The 24,991-nt window shown below is 38.0% G+C and overlaps 1 protein-coding gene across 7 annotated transcripts in view; it reads right to left on the bottom strand.

The window, feature by feature from the left end:
• ATF6 (activating transcription factor 6) overlaps window positions 1–24,991 on the bottom strand; it is a 200,981-nt gene that overhangs the window by 131,533 nt on the left and 44,457 nt on the right. The gene's annotated exons all lie outside the window — the stretch shown is intronic.

Raw genomic sequence — 24,991 nt, 5'->3', positions numbered from 1 at the left:
ATAGATTAATAAAACACAATTTCAATTTCCCCAAAAGTCTGGAAAAGGTATTATAAGAATTGTTACTTTACTTTTACATTTGTGAAATTCTAAAAGCCAACAACTGTTTCAGATTATTTATAAAGCCACTTAATCCTTAAACTATGATTTCAGATACTCAATTTTCATACCAAGTAACTGAACAAAAAATGGCACATCTCTAAATCTATCTACCCTTTGCAAACCTGTTTTCTTATGGTACAAGTAGGTCAATTTTAAATCCAAACCATCTCAGCAGGTAAAAATCATACCAATTCTCATTCTCAAAAGAAACCCATAGGGGCCGGCCCCGTGGCCGAGTGGTTAAGCTCACGCGCTCCGCTGCGGTGGCCCAGGGTTTCGCCGGTTTGAATCCTGGGTGCGGACATGGCACTGCTCATCAAGCCATGCTGAGGTGGCATCCCACATGCCACAACTAGAAGCACCCACAACTAAGAATATACAACTATGTACGGGGGGCTTTGGGGAGAAAAAGGAAAAATAAAATCTTAAAAAAAAAAAGAAACCCATAGCTGCTCTTGTTCTGTCTCTCTGAGAACCACACATGAAAAACTGAAATCACCTTAAGCTGAAAAGAGCATGGAGATCTTCAGGTTTTAGTGGGAAATAGTGGAAAAAACACAAAATTTGGAGTCAGGAGATCTGGCTTCAAAGTGTGGCACTGAGACTCCCTTCTTGAGTGGCCCTGGGAAAGTTGGTTAACTTTCTGAGCCTCCGATTCATCACATGTAAAATAGGAAAACCAACAAATATTTCATGAGGTTTTTCAAAGATTCAAATGAGATAACAGATGGAAACATGCTTTATAAATCGAAAAGTGCTATGTGTCCCAGAGATGACACAGAACAGTTAGTGGCACAGCTTGTCTTCCTGCCTGCCAGGTTCAGGCTATTCTTAACATAGCAACTGAAGTCATTGTTTTAAAATCTAGGTCAGATTATTATGTTACTCCTCTGCTCCAAACATGCAGATGGTTCTGCATTTCTATCATGGTAAAAGCCTAAACCCTTAGGATGACCAAGGACTCACTAAATATGACCCCTCTCCCCATCTGACCTCTCTGGCATCATCTTCCACTACTCTCTTCATTGTTCACCTGAGTCCAGCCACACTGACCTCGCTCTTCCTTGAACATGCCACCCTAGGGCCCTTGCACTGGCTGTTCCATCTCCAGGAATGCTCTTCTCCCATATATCCATATGGCTAACCCTTTTCATCTCCCTTAAGCCTTGGCTCAAATGTCTACTTTACAGATTTTGGAGGAAGAGGGGCGGAGCAAAATGGCGGGGTGAGCTGACCCGGGATTCTCTCCCCTCCAAAATACAACAAAAGATTGGAAGAACTGAATTTCAGAGAATAAACATAATGCCAGCTCGTTAGAGACTGACAATACCAAGAAGGCAGAGATCATAAACCTAGCTTTACACCTTCGGAGGCGCTGGAACGGTAGGAGAGAACATCGCTCCCTCCCCTAGAGTCTGCGATCGCTGCGGTGTGGGTCGGGAAGGAGCGGGGGAGGGGCCGCGCGACCGGGGGATCATCCAGGACTCCTGCCGCTGATTCAGTGGAGACCCGCTGACCAGGGGAAAGCTTCCGTCTGTGGGGACCCTATAAATCAAGGGCCTTGGGAGACCAGAGAACAGAACTGATCTGAACCCAGACCGGTGCGTGTGAGTAACAGCCCCTCCCCCACAGCAAAGCCAGTGGGCGCAGCCATCTTGCCCCAAGGCGGAGAGCTAACACGCTGCTTCCAACCCCCATCTAGTGGCGACAGGCTGTAACTGCAACTGAATTCTACCACCATGAGAAAAAACCACTCCTCTACCATCCAGCAATTTATAAAAGCCCCAGACCAGAAGGAAAGCAATAAAAACACAGAATTAAGTCCTGAGGACTTGGAATTAGGTAAACTAAGTGACAATGAATTCAGAGCAGCTATAATCAAAAAACTCAATGAGGTAGAGAGAAAGATAGAGAAACAAGCCGAGTTCTGGAGTTACTTCACAAAAGAGATTGAAATCATAAAGAAGAATCAAACAGAATTACTTGAGATGAAAAACACAATGGACCAGATAAAACAGAATACGGATTCCCTGAATGCCCGTGTAGAGCACAGAGAGGAGCAAATGAGCATAATCGAGGACAGACAGGCTGAATGGCGCCAGACAGAGGAAGAAAGAGAACTAAGAATTTAAAAAAATGAGGAAAATCTCAGAGAGATAATGGATTCAATGAGGAGTAAGAACATAAGGATCATAGGAATTCCCGAAAATATGGAAAAGGAAAATGGAGCAGAAAGTGTGCTTAACGAAATTACTGAAGAGAACTTCCCAAATCTAGGGATCAATGGAGAAATGTGTGTAGAGGAGGGTTTTGGATCTCCTAGATTTGTCAATGTAAAAAGACCTACCGCAAGGCACATAGTAGTAAAGTTGGAAAATAGGAATGATAAGGAGAGAATACTCAGGGAAGTAAGGAAAAAAAAAGAGAACAACCTATAAAGGAGCCCCTATCAGACTGTCAGCAGATTTCTCTACAGAAACCCTACAAGACAGGAGAGAACGGAGTGATATATTCAAAGCTTTAAAGGATAAAAACCTTCAGCCAAGAATACTCTATCCAGCAAGAATTTCCTTCAGATATGAGGGAGAAATTAAATCTTTTCCAGACAAACAAAAGTTAAGGGAATTTGTAACTAAAAGCCCTCCATTACAAGAAATCCTCAAGAAGGCTCTCATACTTGAAAAAAGAAAAAAGGGAGAAATGGGACACAATCCACAGACTAGGGAGACCGATGGATAGAACCAGAACAGGATAGCAAATATTCAATTATAGCATTAGGGTAAAGGTAAGGAAACTACCAAAACAAGGGCGATCTTCGCACTCTAACTACAAATTAATAAGACGAGTTGGAATGAAAAATGAAAATAATTATTTAGGAGGGGAAGAGCAAAGGGTCTAAATCAGTATTGGTCAAGTAGGTAAGACACCACCAGAGAATAGACTATATTATACACGAGATTCTAAATACAAACTTCAAGGTAGACACTAAAATAAAGTAGAGAACAGAGTCACAAATCATAGATAAGGAAAAATCTAAGAAACCCAGCATAAGAAATTGCAGTATTAAATGGGTAGTCTAAAGCACACAGGAAAAGAAACACAGGAAAACAAGATAATGAGCGACAGACAGATTGACAGCATTAAGTCCACATGCGTCAATAATCACTCTCAATGTGAACGGATTGAACTCTCCAATAAAAAGACACAGAGTGGCAAAATGGATTAAAGAACAAGATCCAACAATTTGTTGCCTCCAGGAAACACACCTCAGCCCCAAGGACAAACACAGACTCAGGGTGAAGGGGTGGAGGACAATACTTCAAGCAAATAGCAAGGAAGAAAAGGCAGGTGTTGCAATTCTCATATCAGACCAAGTGGATTTCAAAATAAGACAGGTAAAGAGAGACACAGAGGGACAATATATAAGAAGAAATAACGCTTATAAATATCTATGCACCCAACACAGGAACACCAAGATTCATAAAGCAACTATTAACAGACCTAAAGGAAGATGTTAAAAACAACACAATAATAGGAGGGGACCTCAACACCCCACTCACATCAATGGACAGATCATCCAGACAGAAAATCAACAAGGAAATAGTGGAGCTGAATGAAAAACTAAAACAATTGGACTTAATAGACATATATAGATCACTCCACCCTGAAGGAGCTGAATACACATTCTTCTCAAGTGCACATGGAACATTCTCTAGGATAGACCATATGTTGGGAAACAAGGCAAGCCTCTACAAATTTAAAAAAATTGAAATAATAACAAGCATCTTCTCAGATCATAGTGCTATAAGGCTAGAAATTAATTACAAGAAAAAAGCTGAGAAAGGCACAAAGATGTGGAGACTAAACAACACACTACTGAACAAGCAATGGATCATTGAAGAAATTAAAGAAGAAATGAAAAAATACCTGGAAACAAATGAAAATGATAGCATGCCATACCAACTCATATGGGATACAGCAAAAGCTGTATTAAGAGGAAAATTCATCACAATACAGGTACATCTTAACAAACAAGAAAAACCCCAAATAAGCAACCTTAAAGCACACCTAACTGAACTAGAGAAAAAAGAACAAATGAAGCCCAAAGTCAGCAGAAGGAGAGAAATAATAAAAATCAGAGCAGAAATAAATACTATTGAAACGAAAAAGGCAGTAGAAAGGATCAATGAGACAAAGAGCTGGTTTTTTGAGAAGATAAATAAAATTGACAAACCACTAGCCAGACTTACAAAGAAAAAAAGGGAGAAAGCTCAAATAAACAAAATCAGAAATGAGCGAGGAGAAATAACAACAGACTCTGCAGAAATACAACAGATTATAAGAGAATACTACAAAGAACTATATGCCAACAGAATGGATAACCTAGAGGAAATGGATAAATTCTTGGACTCCTACAATCTCCCAAAGCTCATTCAAGAAGAGGCAGACAATTTGAACAGACCAATCACAAGGAAAGAGATTGAAACAGCAATCAAAAACATCCCAAAGAATAAAACCCCAGGACCAGATGGCTTTCCTGGGGAATTCAGAGAGGATTTAATACCTATCCTTTTCAAGCTATTCCAAAAAATTAGGGAAGATGGAACACTTCCTAACACATTCTATGAGGCCAACATCACACTGATACCAAAGCCTGACAAGGACACCACGAAAAAAGAGAACTACAGGCCAATATCACTGATGAACATAGATGCAAAAATTCTAAACAAAATTTTGGCAACCAGAATTCAACAATTCATGAAAAGAATCATACATCAGGATCAGGTGGGATTCATACCAGGGACACAGGGATGGTTCAACATCCGCAAATCGATCAACGTGGTACACCACATCAACAAACTGAGGAATACAAACCACATGATCATCTCAATAGATGCAGAGAAGGCATTGGACAAGATCCAACAGCCATTTATGATAAAAACTCTGAACAAAATGGGCATAGAAGGAAACTACCTCAACATAATAAAGGCCATATATGACAAACCCATAGCCAACATCATACTCAATGGGCAAAAACTGAATGCCATCCCCCTGAAAACAGGAACGAGACAAGGATGCCCTCTGTCACCACTCTTATTTAACATAGTACTGGAGGTCCTGGCCAGAGCAATCAGGCAAGAGAAAGGAATAAAAGGAATCCAAATAGGGAGGGAAGAAGTGAAACTCTCGCTGTTTGCAGACGACATGATCTTATACATAGAAAACCCCAAAGAATCCATTGGAAAACTCTTAGAAGTAATCAACAACTACAGCAAAGTTGCAGGGTATAAAATCAATTTGCATAAATCAGTAGCATTTCTATACTCCAGTAATGAACCAACAGAAAAAGAACTCAAGAATACAACACCATTCACAATCGCAACAAAAAGAATAAAATACCTTGGGGTAAATTTAACTAAGGAAGTGAAAGACCTATATAATGAAAATTACAAGGCCTTTCTGAGAGAATTGGATGACGACATAAGGAGATGGAAAGACATTCCATGTACACGGATTGGAAGAATAACGATAGTTAAAATGTCCATTCTACCTAAAGCAATCTACAGATTCAACACCATCCCAATCAGAATCCCAAAGACATTCTTTAGAGAATTAGAACAAAGAATCCTAAAATTCATAGGGGGCAACAAAAGACCCCGCATTTCTAAAAGCAATCCTGAGAAAAAAGAACAAAAGGGGAGGCATCACAATCCCTGACTTCAAAACATACTACAAAGCTACAGTAATCAAAACAGCATGGTACTGGTACAAAAACAGGTGCACAGATCAATGGAACAGAATTGAAAGCCCAGAAATAAAACCACACATCTATGGACAGCTTATCTTTGACAAAGGAGCTGAGGGCATACAATGGAGAAGAGAAAGTCTTTTCAACAAATGGTGCTGGGAAAACTGGAAAGCCACATGGAAAAGAATGAAAATTGACCATTCTTTTTCACCATTCACCAGAATAAACTCAAAATGGATTAAAGACCTAAAGGTGAGACCTGAAACCATAAGGCTTCTGGAAGAAAACGTAGGCAGTACACTCTTTGACATCAGTATTAAAAGGATCTTTTCGGACACCATGCCTTCTCAGAGAAGGGAAACAATAGAAAGAATAAACAAATGGGACTTCATCAGATTAAAGAGCTTCTTCAAGGCAAATGAAAACAGGATTGAAACAAAAAAACAACCCACTAACTGGGAAAAAATATTCGCAAGTCATATATCTGACAAAGGCTTAATATCCATAATATATAAAGAACTCTCGCAACTCAACCACAAAACGTCAAACAACCCAAGCAAAAAATGGGCTGGAGACATGAACAGACATTTCTCCAAAGAAGATATACTGATGGCCAATAGGCACATGAAAAGATGCTCATCATCGCTGATCATCAGGGAAATGCAAATCAAAACTACACTAAGATATCACCTTACACCCGTTAGAATGACAAAAATATCTAAAACTAATAGCAACAAATGTTGGAGAGGTTGCAGAGAAAAAGGAACCCTCATACACTGCTGGTGGGAATGCAAACTGGTGCAGCCACTATGGAAAACAGTATGGAGATTCCTCAAAAAACTAAAAATAGAACTACCATACAATCCAGCCATCCCACTACTGGGTATTTACCCAATGAGCTTGAAGTCAGCAATCCCAAAAGTCCTGTGCACCCCAATGTTTATTGCAGCACTGTTTACAATAGCCAAGACGTGGAAGCAACCTAAGTGTCCAGCAACAGACGAATGGATAAGGAAGATGTGGTACATATATACAATGGAATACTACTCAGCTGCAAAACAGAACAAAATCATTCCATTTGCAACAGCATGGATGGACCTTGAGAGAATTATGTTAAGTGAAATAAGCCAGCGAGAGAAAGATAATCTGTGTATGACTCCACTCATATGAGGAATTTAAAACTATGGACCAAGAACAGTTTAGTGGATACCAGGGAAAAGGTGGGGTGGGGGGTGGGCACAAAGGGTGAAGTGGTGCACCTACAACATGACTGACAAACATTAATGTACAATTGAAATTTCACAAGATTGTAACCTATCAATAACTCAATTAAAAAAAATTGAAAAAAAATGTCTACTTTACAAATGACAACTATTTAAAACTACAATTCCAACAACTACCCTCATACTTGTAAAACCATTTACCCTACTATACATCATCCCTTTGTTCAAAGAATTTACAACTGTATCATTTTACTTATTTATTATGTTTACTGTCTGTCTGTCCTCACTAGAATATAAGTTAAGGAGTACGGGGACCTGTGTCTTGTTCTAGGACAATGCCTGGCCCACAGAGGCATTCCTTTTTTTTTTTTTAATAACAAACAAAAAAGTTTTATGTTCCATTCTCCCTCGTGTCAAGAGAAAAACCCAGATCTTCATTTTAGGGAAACTAAACCATAACTCAAGAATGCAGGTGGTGAACTCATTATTACACCATCTCCAGATCCAGGAACAGGAAATTATGTTAATTTTCATTGCAGCTGAGGCTAAAGACAGGGAGTTCTCAAGGGAGTTCTCCAAATCTTAAAAAAGTTTTTTCTCTGTTTATTGAATGGTTCACAGATGATTTTTGCAGGCTAGTAGTAACTGGGGTAATTTACTAGAAACAGAAATGTGACTGAATGAAGAACTAGATCTTCAAGTGAAGATAAAAAACCCTCTTAAATAGCACTTCTCAGAACCAGGGATTACCAGACCCTGAGAAGAAACACGTACTTTACAGTGGCAGTTTGCCAAGTGAGCCAACACGAGCAAGAAAACAACCTGAGACTCTTTCCATCATTCGATGAACCATTATAAAGCAAGCACTCTTCTAATAAGTGATGTTCACTCTTGGAACCCAGCCGCTACACTGTGAGGAAGGCCAAGCAGCTTGTGGAGAGGTCCAAATGAAGAGAACCGGAGAACACTGACCCATAGCCCTGGCACAGGTCCCAGCTGAAAGCCAGCACCAACTTGCTGGCCATGATGAGTGAGTCAGCTTGAAAGTAGGTCCTGCAACCGAGCCACCTCAGTTGACACTCCATGGAGCAAAGAAGAGTGGTCTCCGAGTGCTGCCCAAATTGCAGATGTTCTAGCAAAGTAAATGACTGTTGTTGTTTTAAGCCTTTAAGTTTTGAGATGGTTTGTTACATAGCAATAGATAACTAATACACTACACTTATTAGATTGCTGAAGTCAATGAGTCAATATTTAATATAAAAAGTTGGTATGCGAACAATTCTTTGGTATCAAGAAAGGCACTCTCTGATCATTCTAAATGTCAAGAAAGATGGGTGTAAATTTGAGTGCAATCTCTTTTCTTTTATATTTACATCAATCCAATCAACTCATAAAATAAATACTTTCTCCTTTCACAGCCAATCCTAAGATTTAGGACAATGGGCAAAGTTATTGGATAGAGTCCTAACTATTTGTAAATACTAACTTCTTTTTTTCTGTCTCAGTGGCTGTTGTTCTATTAGTGATTAAAGTAAGGGCTCCAAAGGCAGACTATCAATCCTAGCTCTGCCACATATTAGCTGTGACTTCAGTTTCCTCATCTGTAAAATGGGGATAATAATACCTTATGGTTCTGAGAGGAACTAATTTATATGAAGTGCTTAGACTAGTACTTGGTGCACAGCAAGTGTGTGATGAATAATAGATTAACACAATAAACACATAAAAACTGCTACCTTTAGCAACCAAGCACAGATGGTAGCAACATGCAGTCAACCAAGATTATTCTGGAACTAATTATCTTCACTTTTCTATTCATCTTTTCTTCCAATGGTCTTATTTCCATTGATCCCTTATTTTCAAATTCACACACAAAAAAACGGTAAGGAAAAATGGAAGCAAGTAATGCTGCTTTACTGAGAATTCTGGAAAAAGAGTTGAGACTGAAAGCCATAAGGCATAAGATTATCTGTAATTCCCTAATTCTAGCTCCTCAGAGGTCACGTATTATGGTAAATTGACTGTAGATATAACATATTAATGCCGGTTTATGTCCAGAACACACAGACAACAAGAAGTCTAAATATACAGCACACTAGCCATAATTCAGTTAAAAACTATCTATAGAATGACCCTTAAAATATGTTTCAAACTTACTGAAATGACAAAACAGCTCAAATCTGGAGAAAATAAGGCATTAATGGCAAACTGCCTAGAAGCATAAGTAATACGTAATAATTACATATATATTTTATAGTCAGAAGTTTCAGTTATCCTATGCTTCCTTAATATTATTAGGCTAGACTTTCACTTACTACAAAATAAAGTTGTGTTCCTTTATTATTTATGTTTTGCATATCTTATATAGCATGATTCTCCTATATTCTACTATATTTATGTTTTGCATATCTTATATAGCATGATTCTACTATATTCTTAGTATATGGATATACTAAGTCCTAAAAATGGTGGTTGAGAAAGCTATTTCAGACAAACGATCCACCGGTCCTTGTTTTATGTTAACTAAGATTTGTGGTCTAAAGAAAATATCAAGCACCCAACTTAAACTCTGACAGTTTTCTTATCTGCCCTAGTTTCTCACTGACCCCCTCTTACAAGATAGAAAACAGTAGAAGTTACCACATTATCTCCTTTTGTCTGAAAGTGACATAGTGACTTACTCAAGGGAAAGCAGGAAGTTAGCAAAGGATGTAGGTTTCTGATTTCAACTGCCTTTCCCTTCACTATAACAACTCAGGTTCGGGGGGAAAAGGTAGCCAAGCGATATATAATAAAGCCACTGGTATACTCCTTATGAGCCTCCAAACTTACAACTCACATGAAAATCATCAACAAAACTTTCCATGCCCTCAAAACCCAGCTCTGCACTTGAGAGACTGAGCCAGTTTTTTTAAAGGATGAAATCTACAGAGGCTAAAAGAGAAACACTTACTTTGCACAGACACTTTTTTGAAGATCATGAATAAATTAGACTATTTGGGGAAAGGACTGCCCTTAGCTCTGCTACCCCTCAGCAATTCCAGATTCAATAACACCTGGTACTTAGATGTATTGTATTTCTTCAGTTTATGTGTCACTTTGATAAATGTGGAAAGCACTTTAGCCAAGAACCTGAATTAGATTTCATTTAAAAACCTGGCTAACCAAAACCATGTATACAGTTGGTGGTTTGAATTCTGACATTTAAGTTATACGGTAACTTTTAACCTACAGCCAATAATGATATCATAGAGTAAAATGTGCTCAGTAATTGAATAGAAAAAAAAATTGAAGCCAGATTTGGGGACAAGCTCATCTCAGGATAAAAAGCTAGAATTCTTCCTGTAAAAATAATGAAAAGCTGACAAACTTAGAGACTGCTGGAATCCAGACGTCTTATTCCCAACCACTTCCAGACAACTCAAATTCAATGCCATACTCTCTGTGGTCACCTTTTCCTTATAACATAGTTTCCTAAGAAAACCACTGAGTAGCTGGCCTTTAAGTAGTATGATTTATCCCTCCTCATTGCACTGTGATGTCTCAAACTATAAAGATTCCAGTTCTAGTGAGAGGCTAGCACCTAACCTAGAACAAACAAGGAAAAAGTATTGTCAATTTCAAACACTTGTTAATTTTTTTTAAGAACTAGGATATTTAAAACCTCCGCGGGATGTTGCTTTATTATTTGTAGAAAAGGAGGATGATTATAGTGACTTTTAAAATAGAAAGGGGAAAATATAACAATTTTGCCAGGAAGAAATTCCTCTCACAGGGTTATGCTGTGGCTCCTATTCTGTCCAAAACAGAGGTCCAAAAGTTTCCTCAACTATATGAGACAAACCTATAAATACGGAGGTGTCTGCACAGAGATTTAACAAAACTTCTCATACATATTATCTTCTAATTTAATGGATAAGTGCTCTTACAATTTCCATAGGGCCCAATGTACAGAAAGAAAGAAACACAAAACTATACACAGTAGTTTTCAACCCTGGACATACTTCAGAATCACTTGAGGAAAAATATTTTGTTTAAAAACAAATGACTTAGACCCATCCTACCAGATTCCATAGGTTTTGGGTAGGGCTCAGTTAGTTCTCTTTTTAAGATTTTATAGTCATTATAATGTACAGCCATGGTTGAAAACCACTATGAGAGAATTTAACAAAAAGTCATCCAAACTGTTAAGGCAGCAAGGAAAATTTGTAAAACATCAGACAAACTTTTGTGACAAAAACTGTAGTCCCTATCATTACTCAACAGTCAACAAAATCAGAACATAACAAAGCTGACAATAAACAACAGATCGTAAGCAGTGTTTAGACTGATGTTTCTTCAACATCAGTCTAATCTTAATCATTCTGTTTTATAAAGAAGTATTTTTAGCACAACTTATTGCTGGTTAAACTTTATGTTGCTAACAAAACCTTTTGGAAATTCTTTTTTTTTCCATCAAAATTAATCTATTTTCCCTTTCTCTTCACTTATTTCCCCCAATTTTCTTAAATTAATTCAACTTCCTTGCACCAAGAAGTATTTTTACAAGTGTCTAAAATGAACACTGGTCATTTCCCCCACACCACCCTACTTTTTGGCTATCTGTACAAGTCTGAGATTGACATCAACCCTTGATGTCTGGGGGAGAGTTAAACTTGCCTAATGTCAAAATAGTCTTGAGGTACAAACTTAAAACAATAAAAAGGGCCGGCCCCGTGGCCAAGTGGTTAAGTTCGTATGCTCCACTTCGGCAGCCCAGTGTTTCGCCAGTTCGTATCTTGGGAACGGACCTAGCACCGCTCATCAGGCCATGCTGAGGCGGCATCCCACATATCATAACTAGAACGACCTACAACTAGAATATACAACTATGAGCTGGAGGCTTGGGGAGAAAAAGAAGAAGGAAGAAAAAAAAAGATTGGCAATAGATGTTAGCTCAGGGCCAAACAACAACAACAAAAAACTTACAAATCAAACAGAAACATCGGCACAGAGTAGCAACGAAACTCATGCCTCCAGTATGACCAATATCAGGTATGATCTTTAAACGCTGCTTTAAGGAAATAGGAACCCAAGAGGAGGAAATGTTAAAGATTAAGCCCCCTTCCTACAAAGAAAATATCTTTTCCTTGTGAAAACTAATAAAAGAAACCTTAACTAAATTGGAGTCGGGAAGACCTGTAGGGGGTGCTCTCACGCCCTACCACACACCACAAATTACACCAAACAGGAAGAGACAGATGCTAGCATCTTGGAAAGGAAGTAAAACTACTTTACCACTGAAGGAGGACTTCTCTGCCCACCCAGTAACGGCCCAGCCAATGAGAAATGCCACAGCATGGCCAACAAGAAGACAGTGCCACCCTGAACTATTACTTTCCCCAGATGGACTTTCACTTAGAATGCCCCTCCCTACTCCCCCTTTTTCTCTATAAAGGCAGCTCCCCTTCTCTGTTTGTTGGCTTTGCCATAGCATGCACATCTCAAATTGCAATTCTTTCAGCTATTCCCGAATAAACTCATTTTTAGGCTTTTCAAGTCAACATCCTCAAACTCACAGAATTTAAACTTGATAATGATTTATACCGTATCCTATCCAACTTCAACGTCTGCTAGAAGGTTAAGTGCATGAGAAACAATTAAAAGAAATTACACTTATAATGCAGAAAATAGTACTAATGAGATAAAGAGAATGGCTATGGAAGTTAAGGTGTCTTAGAAAGTGTATACCTGGAAGAAAATAAGAAAATTTAATCAGTCATAAAAAGCCCAGGATGTGAAAAGACTTTTTTTGCCTTTTTTATTTTTTTTAAGGCAACAAAAAGGGTAAGGAGGAAACAACTTCTTTTCTATCTCTGTATTATACCTTAGTTAAGTGTCATGTGTCATATGCTTCCCTTGGAATGTCTATCTCTCCTCTCCTTGTAAATCTTTAATTTTACTCTCTTCTGTGAAGTCTCTCCTTATAACTATCTCCATTTATCTCCCTCTTCTCAGTACAACACTCATAACATCACCACATTACTTAGTACTTACTATAACATTACCTTGCATTAGTCACTGTTTCATGCCTTTCTCCTTTGTAGGGAACATGATGCCCTATATGACCTGGTCATAGCCCACCCATTCAGCCCTACGGCTTATCATTCCCCACCATACAGTCCACACTCATTCACATTCAATCGTTCATTCATTCGTTTAGTCACTCAACCATCATCTAACAAATATTTATTAAGTAGCAACAATATGTCAAGCATGATCTATAAGTCAGGTGACCTCTAGCCATCCCTGACTGCTGCTTACTGCAAGTAAAAACCATCCTCTTTCACATCTCTAAACATTTGCTCATGGTATTCTCTCTGCCCTTCTCTCCTTGCAAGCCTGACAAAACCCTTCTTAGTAGCTCAATGCAACATTTTTTGAGTGTCTACCATGTCCTATACACATTATGCTAGATGCTGAGGATATAAAAAGCGGAATAAGGCAGAGCTTCCATTCTTAAAAAAAAAAAAAAAAACATAAGCATCTATAGTGGTGAAGATAGATACACCAACAAATAACTAGTAAAATGTGATAAGTTCTATGACATGTAAACAGGATAATATGGAAGCACCAAGAAGAAATGGAGCCAACTCTGGTTGTCTAGTGGTTAAGATTCGGTGCTCTCACCACTGTGGCCCAGTTTCATTTCCCGGTCAGGGAACCACACCACCCATCTGTCAGCTGTCAGAGTGTGGTGGCTGCATATTACTTTGATGCCACCAGCATTTCAAATACCAGCAGGGTCACCCATGGTGGACAGGTGTCAGTGGAGCTTCCAAACTAAGACAGACTAGGAAGAATGAGCTGGCCACTCACTTCTGAAAAAATTGGCCGTGAAAACCCCATGAACAGCAGAGGAGCACTGTCTGATATAGTACTGGAAGGTGAGAAGATGGCACAAACAGACGCAGCAGGGTTACATTCTGCTGTACACAGGGTGGCTACGAGTCAGACTTGACTTGATGGCACTAACAACAATGAAGAAATACTTAGCCCAGCCTAGCAGTGAGGTAAACTTACTCAATGCCACTTTGAATCTTGTAATAATTTCCTTGCTTTTCTTTATAGCTCTACCACATATGCACATGCATGCATACTGTATAGTATTCCTGGTTTGAGCTTGATGTAAATGTAATCATACTGTAAATATTCTTCTGCAATTTACTTATTCCATACAATATGACATTTCCTACAAGGTCTCGTAAATAGCATTTTTAATACCATTCAATACCATTGATCTATGGGTTATTTAAAATTGTGCTTTTTAACTTTTAGTATAGGAGTTCTTAGTTATCTTTTTGTTATTGATTTCTAGCTTAATTACACTGGCAGTGAATATAGTTCATGTGTCAGTCTTTGAAATTTGTTGAGATTTCCTTTATGACCTAGCACAGATTAACTTTTTTTTTTTTGAGGAAGATTATCCCTGAGCTAACTGCTGCCAATCCTCCTCTTTTTGCTGAGGAAGACTGGCCCTGAGCTAACATCCGTGCCCATCTTCCTCTACTTTATATGTGGGACGCCTACCCCAGCATGACTTGCCAAGCGGCGCTATGTCTGCACCCGGGATCCGAACCAGCGAACCCCGGGCCGCCGAAGCGGAACATGCAAACTTAACCGCTGTGCCACTGGGCCGGCACCAAACTTTTAAAAATTTTCACAAATTTTGAAGCATTTCACAAATGGTTCAAAAACTCTACATGTGGTAAATGCAGTGTTTATATATATAGCCATTAGATCAACTGAATAATGATAATATTCAGATCTTCTACTTCCTTGCAGATTTTCTTGTCTATGTGGTCTATCAAGAGAGGTAGGCTAAAATTTCCCACTATGGCAGTGGAATGTCAGTTTTCCCCCAAAGTTCTATTAACTATTGCTTCCAAGCTATATTATTAGGTACATACTAATTCAGAATTATTATATCTTCCTGGCAAATTCAACTTTTAATCAATAGGTAGTGGCTAAGTCTAATAATGCTTTTCTCCTTAAAATATATTTGTCTGATATTAATGAGCAGTTTCAGCTTTCTTTGGCTACTATTTGCTTTTTCCATCCTCTGACTTTCAACTTTTCTGTAGCCTCATGCTTTTAAATATTCCTCTTGTAAACAGCATAAAGATGAATTTTGCTTCCTCCCCCCTCCAGCCTGACAATCTTTGCCTTCTAAATGCAGAATTCAGGGCACTTCCATTTATTGCGATTACAGATAATATTCTAGATTCATCTCTACTATCTTATTTTGTGCTTTCATAATCTAGTAGTTTCTTTCCCTCTCTTTTCACTCCTTCTTTTAGATGGAATCTGTCTACCTCATTCCATGATTTTTCTTCTACTAGATTTTGAAATGATACACTCATCAGGTTTTGTTAGGGGTTACTCAAAAACTTTAAAATGTCAATGTAATTTAACAAGACTAAACATAATTATTATTTTTACCTACTTCTCAAACAAGAATAGAAACTCTGAGAGCTTTAACTCTGATGGCACCCCTCTTAATTTATCAGGTACTACTGTCCAGAAATCACTACCACCCTGATTGGTTTTAACCTTACAAACGACATTATTAATGTTTTTATATCATCAATATTTTTTAAAGCTTCATTTACATTTATTATTTTTGTTGTTGTTGTTAGCCATTCATTTCTGCATCTCAAATCTTCTTTTGAGGTTATTTTCCTTCTTCCTGAACACCTTGACACTTTTTAAGATTACGGGCTACTTATCGTGTAGAATGTCCCCTCAATCCAGGTTTACCTGAAGTTTCTCATGACAAAATTCAGGTTATGCCTTTATGGCAAGATTATCACATAAGTGATATTGTGCCCTTTCTGGTGCATCTCATCAGGAAGAACAGGATGTGGATGCATCTCGTGACTGGTGACGTTTTTTGATCACTTGGTTATGGCAGTGTAACCTCATGTCTCTAAATCTCTCTCCTGTTTTCTATCTCTTTGTCTCTCTGTGTTACATTCTGTGTAATTTCTTCACATCCATCTTCCCATTCACTATTTCTTCAAACATGCCTATTTTGTTGCTTTAACTTGGGCACTGTTTTTCTAATTTTAATTTATTAATGATCACATTTCCAGATCACATTTTTTTCAAAATGTCCTGATCAATTCTGATAGTCTTTTCTTCCTACATCATTCTTTAATTCCCTCTTTTATGTAACACATTTATTTTACATTTTGTATCTATTAATTCAAATCTGCAGTCTTTCAGAATCTGATTCTGTAGTCTGTTACGTCCTCTAACTTTTGTTCCTGGCAGCTTGTTTCCTGGTGTGTTTCATGACTTTTGGGAGGAGAGGGGATGTGGCTTCATGTTCAATTGGAACTCTATCTGTGGCAATATTTTTAGGACAGGTGTTTAAAGTTTCTCAGAAAGCCTTCTGAGAAAGGTTTGCATTTACTTCTGCCAGGATTCTAGTGGTATTGCCAACACACGGCCACTTAAACTAAATTTTTGGTTTGGTTTTTTGGGGGTCACACCAGTAGTATAAATTCAGGCTCGAACCTGCCTAAGTTAGGACTTGCAGTAACGAATTCTGAGGGAAGACTTTTTCTTTATGTCCACTCTATCAAAGCCAACACCAAGATAGGTACTCACCAGCACTCTACCTATGTGGTAGGGCAATCTACCTTTTTTTCTCTTTTAGCAACCAAGAATGTCATTCTTTGGAAGTTCCAGCTTTATTTGGGTAGGGGCAGTGGGGGGCTTCAGCTGTGACTTCCTACCTTGTTTGGATCCAGAGCTTTCTTTCCTGTTGCCAGACTCTGGGCAAAAAGGATCAGGAAATAACCCTAGGACAAGTACCACTTCTAAAGCTAGCTTACCATATGGATTCACGTTATCTTACTATTTCTGGCCTCTGAGAAGTCCTGACTTTGTTTGCAGTTCAGCCATTAAATAAAAGAGTTTTGATTTATTTTTTAATCTAGCATTTTCTGCTGTATTGAACTGCAAAGAGCTTCTCTGTACCTCCAGCCTACCATATAGTCAGAAACAGAAGTCCATAAGGTTTCTTGAAACAATGGTAGGAAAAAAACCACTTTATGGTATAGTAGAGGAGGCAGAGTTTTTAAGGATAATTTTTAAATAGAGACCTGGGTTAAATTTCAGGTTTTTCAATTATAAAATATGACTAATAATCATAGAATCACCTCCAATGAGTAGTAAGAAAGAAGAGGGTTTCCTACCAACTCACATTTGTCCTGTTTAGCCATTCCCTGCTGCCTAGAGTTACTATTTTTAAAGACCACCCAGAGTGGGCCAGCTCCTTGAATTCTGTGCCAAAAACAGCTACATGCCTTCTCTACCATCCACACAACATCAGTAAGGTCAGAAAAATTAACTCTTTTAAGTCTGTTTAGTTTATTTTCTTTTTCTGTGTGATGACTATTCAGTAATCCAAAACTCTTCAAACTAGTCGGTTTTGCTGCACGTTATTTTGACAAAACTCTCTGACTTTAGATGTAAGATGCATTCATATTTCACCACCAAGTGTCTTCAGGAAACGTTTCTTGAGGTATACCTCTATTCAGCAAACTTGTGTGTTATATATTTTTTCACTTGGACCCATACCAATAAAGCACAAAAGTTCAATTCTACATTGAACATCTGAAACAACATTAACAATTTTATTATGGTAACGTGATCTCTTCTGAAAGAGTTTAGGTTCCTGAATTTAAAATGCTTTGGAAATCTCTGATGAAAATGTCTATTTGTCTGGCCAGACTTAGTTTTGTGGTACCTGAGAAAAGTTCAATTGGAACTCACAATTTGTTTTTTAAAAGACTATACAGTTTCTGCACCAATTAAAACATAATAATGCTTACTTAAAGTTAACAAATATATAAGACCATGGATGTGGAAGTTGTTCAGTAAGTATCTTCCAGGTGGTACTAATAAGGTTCAACAGGGGAGCTCCTTTTCCTCCGGCAGACTCCCAGCCCTGAGAAGACCCTGAGTCTTATAGTGAAGAGACTGCAAATGATGGGGTCAATCAAGAAATCCTTCTGAATGATATACATGATGGAACATTTCTATTCCCAACATTTGGTTCTATAGCAGGTTTCAGTCTTTCAAATCACTGTTGCTCTCTCAGTTTTGATATTTCACTGTTTATGCCAAATTTTCTCTACAAGAAATAGTTTCTAGTTTTTATGAGTTTCATAACCTATTTCTTTTCTATTTCCTTCTTGGTGTCTGGAGACACTCCAACCTGTCAAGACACTTCAATATTTATTCATTCTTTCCAATTCTTCTCTTTGTTGCTTTTCTTCATTCTAAGCCTTATAACATGTTTTTTAAAAATGTGAACAGTTCCTAATATTCCCACAACTTCTTGGCTTTCTGCTCCTAAATCCTTCATACAGAGACAGAAACAGATCTCTTCTGGTTGTTCCTCAGGATTTTCAAGTGTTTAAGCTTTCTCCCATTCTTAATTCCTCTTTTGGTACTGTCTATCTAATTTTTTTTTTTCCTGAGGAAGATTAGCCTTGAGCTAACATCTGCCGCCAATCCTCCCCTTTTTTGCTGAGGGAGTGGCCCTGTGCTAACATCCGTGTCCATCTTTCTCTACTTTATATGTGGGATGCCTGCCACAGCATGGCTTGCCAAGCAGTGCCATGTCCACATCCAGGATCTGAACCGGTGAACCCCAGGCCACCGAAGCAGAGCATGTGTACTCAACTGCTGTGCCACCGGGCTGGCCCCCTCCATCTAATTTTTTTTAACACAAACCTTTCTTGATAAAATGGGCCTATCATCTCCTCCTTCCATAATGGTTCAATGTACCTGCTCATGGAAATGAGATCTATCTCTACATATCCACTTCACCTCAGAAGCTGCGTGGATCATTAATTCATTTAAAAATTTCGGTTCCAGTCTTTTTTTCCCCAAATCTCTAGTGACTCATGAGGGCTTCCACAACAAGATGTCTCCCAATCCTATCCTCACTTCTGGCAGCATAATCCCACCTTCTTAATTCATTCATAGAATGTTACTGCATAAAGCCTTTGTGACTGCCATTATCAGAGTTACTGGTTACTTCTACATCCCTTCCAGAATACGCCCATATTTTTATATGACATCTACATAATTCTTCCTCATACTGTAGTTGTTTACGTACCTGCGTCTCTTACTCAACTGTACTTTTATTCATGTTTGCATCCCTGGCTCCTTCCCAATACCTGAGCAAGTACTTCACTATATGTCCGACTGAATAAATAAATGAGTACCTCATATAGCCGAGACAAGAAATGAGGAACTAAAAGCACGCAGTTTTTAAGAAACAGCAGATGAACACATATAAACATATACCTGCTCTGGGATGAACACTGTATTATCTATTCAGGAGAAACTCAAAGAATTAGACAATATAATCTGAGACCTTACAGCTGGGATAAAATATGCATAAGAAACAATAATAGCACAAAGCACAACTTGAACAAGTGGAAGAAAATGTCTGTAACAAATTGCATAACTGGTAAGAAGCGTTTGAATAAAGCAATACCAAGAATGTCAGTGGGGAGAGCTTCCTGAAATCACAAATAAAATAAAAAACGGGAGTTGAAAGAGAGAAGGAAGTTCTTCCAGTTTAGGAATGGTGTACATAAAGGTACAAAAGTGGGAATTAGTAAATATAAGCAGAGTACGGCAAGCAGATTAATTGTCAAATACTAGATACATATTTAATACACACAAGGAGGTTTAGAGCAACTCATAACAAAAGGAAGGATTTTCTGGTCAGGACTGCAAGTAGTCTTTTAAAAGGGAAATACAACCAGCCAAAGACATATGAAAAAATAACTTACTACTAATTAGGGGGGATCATTCATTCATACCTCAAATATTTACTGAGAGACTACTACATGCTAGGCACCGCTCTGAGCACTGAAAAACAAAGAGAGATTAAAAACCTCTGCAGGGAAAGAAAGAAAAGAAAAGAAATAGGTAAGTTACACAGTATACTAGAAGGTGAGAGGTGCTATGGAGAAAAGTAAAGGAAGAGAGAGAATAGGGAGTGTGGTGTGAGGAGCAGGGGTGGCAATTTAGAGAAGGTAGTCCAGGCCAGCCTCACTGAGGTGGCATTTGAGCTAACACTTGACGGAAGACTCTCTGGGGGAAGAGCATTCCAGGCAGTGGGAATAACAAATGCGAAGACCCTGAGGCAGGAGCATGCTTAGTGTGTCCACGGAAGAGCAAGGAGGCTAGTGCGGCTGGAGTAAGATAACATTTTTGATCCAGAAGATAGGCAAATATTAAAAAATACTTAAACCATCCATGTTAGGAAAGGTGTAGAGAAATGGACAGTCCTATCACTTGCTGCTGGGAGTGTAAACTGGTACAGTCTTTGGAAGGCAATTTGGCAAAATCTATCACAATTTCAGATATTCGTACTTTCTAACTCCAGTCTACTTCTAAGATTTGAATATACACACATACAATACATACTCTTTTCTCTCTCTCTCTTTATATGCACAAAACATTATATATATATGGAAATAACCTAAATGCTCATTAATAACAGAATGGTTAAATAAATTATGGCGACAGTTCTGAAAGTGTGCAGCCCTGGAGATCCCAAAACGCTTTCAAAGGGTCAGCAAGCTTCTCCCTTTTTCAACTATACACCTACATGAGTCTGGATTTTCTTCACTTACTTCAACCAAAACAATCTGTCAAAACAGATTTGCATGAAGAAACAGGTATGAGAATCTAGACAGCTTCTATTAAGTCAGACATCAAAGATTTTGCAAAAATATAAAATAAAGCGACCTCTTCTCATTAAATTCTTGAGGGTCTGGAAAATTACTTTTTATAAAAACATTATTTATCTTATATAATGGTTTATTATAATTTTCAAATGAATAAATATTTTTAAAATATCTCTTGGTTTTAATCTCTAATATAATTAATATCAATAGATATAATCAAAAGCTCTTTGGGATCCTCAGTAACTTTTAAGGGTATAAAAGGTTCCCCAACCCTAAAGTTTGGAGGTGCTAAATTATAGCATATCCATATTACAGAAAACTATGTAGCCATTATAAGAGAGTGAGTATTGACATATTTTAAAGTGAGAAAATACATTCCTGAATAATATGTATATGATGCCTTTTATGTAAAACCAAGTTTTAAAAACTATATACATAGAAACACAAAGACACAAACACAAATGTGTGTATACACACATTTATACATGCTGTTGACTCCCAATGAAATGTTCTTCCTGTATCTTAACTAATTTCTTCTTTTAGATGTTGACACAATCGTCCCTTTCTCAGGGAGATTTTGTCTTAATCCCCTAACTAGCTCCAGCGAACCTATTATGCAGTCTCGTGATATTGTGTACCTCTCCTTCGTGGCATCTGATATGGTTATAACTGTGCATTTATCTGAGTAATTGACTTAATATCTGTCACCTACAATAGACTGTAAATTCCATGAGGGCAGGGACTACATTAGTTTCTGCTCATTATTATATTCTTAGTCTTGCATTATACCGAGCAGTCACTAAACAGTCAATAAATATATTCTCATTGAATTAGTAAAGTAATATGTATCTGGAAATCTGGAAAAAATTATTTATAAAGAGAAGAGTAGGGTGGGGGAAGGGAAGTGGTTGGGAGGAAGGTGGACTAGAAGACTTTCACTTTTTACTTTACTTTCTGAAATTTTTACAAAGAACTTATAGTCATGTATTACTCTGGTAATTAAAAATAAGCAAAGAGGTAACTATGGCTCTATTTTCTTCAAGGGCTGTGGACAAAAGTCATGGAGGGAAGTCAGTGGAAAAAGTCACTATATAAAAGAAACCTTGAAGGAAGACATGAGTATAGCTGGAGCAGCTCTACCAAATGGCCTACATCCATGCAGCCCTCTCTGGCACTGGGGGTCCTAGTATAAAATGCTTCATTCTGACAGTTGTTGGTGACTCTGTATTCACTGCACGGTAATCTGATTCAATTTATTCAAGGAATTCATTTATATTCAAGTTCATAACTCAGGAGGACAAAGTTTTGATTAGCATGCTTCTTTTCTCCTTTATTAATCAAGAAATAGCTCTTAATGAATAAAAGAAGTCCCATTCCTTGAACAAAAAAATTAAATGAGAAAATAATTTTAACATGAAGAATATGGGCAAAACGTCAACAGTAAATAATGAAGAAAGCAGTAAAAAAAATTGTTAATAACTCAGAAGGCTGTTCCAGGTATCTCTTCTGCATCTTCTATTTAACATGACTAGTATAGTGTGAACTTTCAAAAATAGGTCAACTCAGAATTATGTCCTCTTTCCACTGAACTGTCTTAGTATACTAATTAAAAAGTAGATGGGTCTCTGGGGTTCCATGATGGGATATCAAATGCTCTGAAGAGTTGTGCTAATACCAAATGATAACAAAAGTGGAATACAAGATCTGTACTTTATTTTTTAGAAAACTAACTATATAGAAATAAAATGGGAGTGACCTAGCTTGGCCATCAAACGTGTGAAAAAGATATGGAGATTTTAGTTAATACATCTACTAAAAAGAGGTAACACAATCTGAGGCTGCATGAAAAAGAGAGCTCTTAGGAAGTAAGAGTTTCCCTATATTTTCTACACAGGTCAGAACATACCTGAGGAAATGTGCTCAGCTCTGGATGCCACATTCCAATATGTACACTGACAAAGGTGCCAAGCACAAAGCCTAGACCACAGAAGCAGCTCAGTTTGAATGAATGAATGAATGAGTGTCCAGAAGAGGTACTAGGACAATGAAGGGATTTGAAAGTTTGATATACAGGACAAATAGGTGAAAGAATCAGGTATGTTACGCCTGAGGGTAGGGCTAAAAAGACAGTAAAATAAAAGAAGATATAATTATCTTCAAGCACATGAAGAACTATCAGAAGTACATTTCACTGAAGATTTAATCGAAAACTAGATGACCATCTTCTCAAGTTTCCCACATGCTAAAAAGAATCTACTTAATCCTCTCATTTTCTTCTTTCCCTTTTACCTCAAAGCTCTTTTTTTTTTTTTGATGAGGAAGTCTGGCACTGAGCTAACATCTGTTGCCAATCTTCCTCTTTTTGCTTGAGGAAGATTGTTGCTGAGCTAACATCTGTGCCAATCTTCCTCTATTTTGTATGTGGCAAGCAGCCACAGCATGGCTTGATGAACCATGTGTAGGTCCACACGTGGGATCCGAACTCGCAAACCCTGGGCCACCAAAGTGGAGGGTGTAAACCTTACCGCTATGCCACCAGGCCGGCCCCTGCCTCAAAGCTCTTAAAAGCATAGTCCATACTCACTGTCTCTACTTCCTAAACTCTTTTCAGCAAAACCGGCAAAATGTTGATAATTATTAAAGCTCGGTGATAGGTATAATGGGGTTCATTATACTATTTTCTCTAATTTTTTTATGTTTGAAAATCTTCATAATAAAAAGTTTTATTAATAAAAAAGAGATTATTCAACTTATCACTCCTTTCAGTTCTCAACTAACTTCAATATAGATTTCACTCCCACTCCTAATAAATCTGCTTTCTGAAATTATTGTTAACCTAATCGCCAAATTCAATGTTCATCTCAGCTTTCTGCCTCTCCTCAGCCCTCAGCACGTGATACCACTGCCCAAGCCCCTTCTGAAACTCTTTTCACCAGTGGCTTCAGAAAACCATTTTCTTCAGGTTTTGTCCCTAACTCTATTCACTCTGAGTTTCTTTTCCCGTCTATCCACTGTTCATGCTGCTTTCCCTCAGATTCTTATTACTCTTCTTCCTCTACTTATTCTCCTTGGATAATCTCATCTACTCCACTACTGTCTGTCTGTCTGTCTATCTGTCTGTCTATCATGGTAATTCTCAATATCAAATCAGTATCATAAACTTCCCATACTAATAATAAACCACTGTCTTCCATCATGAAACTATTCACCTTTCTATGTTTGCTAACTTGAAAAACAGCATCATTCAGTCCCTCGATGTGCACACTCCCACATGTACAAGACACACTGAATTTTTCACTCTTTCCTGAAAATGTCAGGCCATTTCACAATTGTGCCCTTTAACACGCTGTTCCCTCTGCCTGGCATGCCTTTCCAATAGTTTCCATCTTGCAAACTGTTATCACACTTCAAGATTCAGCTTTTCCTTTGGGGATTTCCCTTATCACTCTGTCATTCAACAAAAAATGTTTTGAGCATCTATCAATATGTCATGAACCTTCTCCTCAAGGAATTCATACTGATTTACACTCTTTTAGTACGTTGTTCATACTGCTATTATGACATTCATCACATTATACTGTAGTCATCCTTTTACATGTCTCTCCTCCCAGCTGGTTCATGAGATCTTTGAAGGCATGGCCCCTAATTCCTCTTTGACTCCCCAACATCTAGGATGTTGACTTTGTTCACGTGAAGTGCCATGGTGGGTGGGAATCTGAAAAAGATGATTCCTAAGATCCCTCTGCATTCTAGTATTCTATTCCAACCTAAAAGCAGCATTTCTCCAGTTGGATTAGCTGAGAACTTGTACCAGAATTAGCTGGAATGTTTAAAAATACTGAGATTCTTGATTCCCATTCCAAATCTACTAAATCAGAAACTGAGAATTACTATCTAACTGTTTATTTTCTAGCCAGGGAGGAAGCCACCCAAGTGCCTTGCGATCACTGATGCTCAAGTATCGTGGTATTAAGGTAGGTATCATTATTATTATTAAATAAACACCCACTTTAAAGGTATGGAACTGAGGCACAGAGAGATTAATTGCCGTCAGACAACAAAGTTACCAAGTGGAGGAGCTAGGATTTGAACCCAGGCAGTCTGATTCCAAGGCCCATGGTCTTAATTAATCAGTTCATTATTCTGCTTCA

This window comes from Equus caballus, chromosome 5, assembly GCF_041296265.1.
Source record: "Equus caballus isolate H_3958 breed thoroughbred chromosome 5, TB-T2T, whole genome shotgun sequence".
NCBI classification, from domain to species: Eukaryota; Metazoa; Chordata; class Mammalia; order Perissodactyla; family Equidae; genus Equus; species Equus caballus.
Note: the sequence above shows the minus strand (reverse complement) of the source record. Positions and strands in the feature narration are given on the sequence as shown.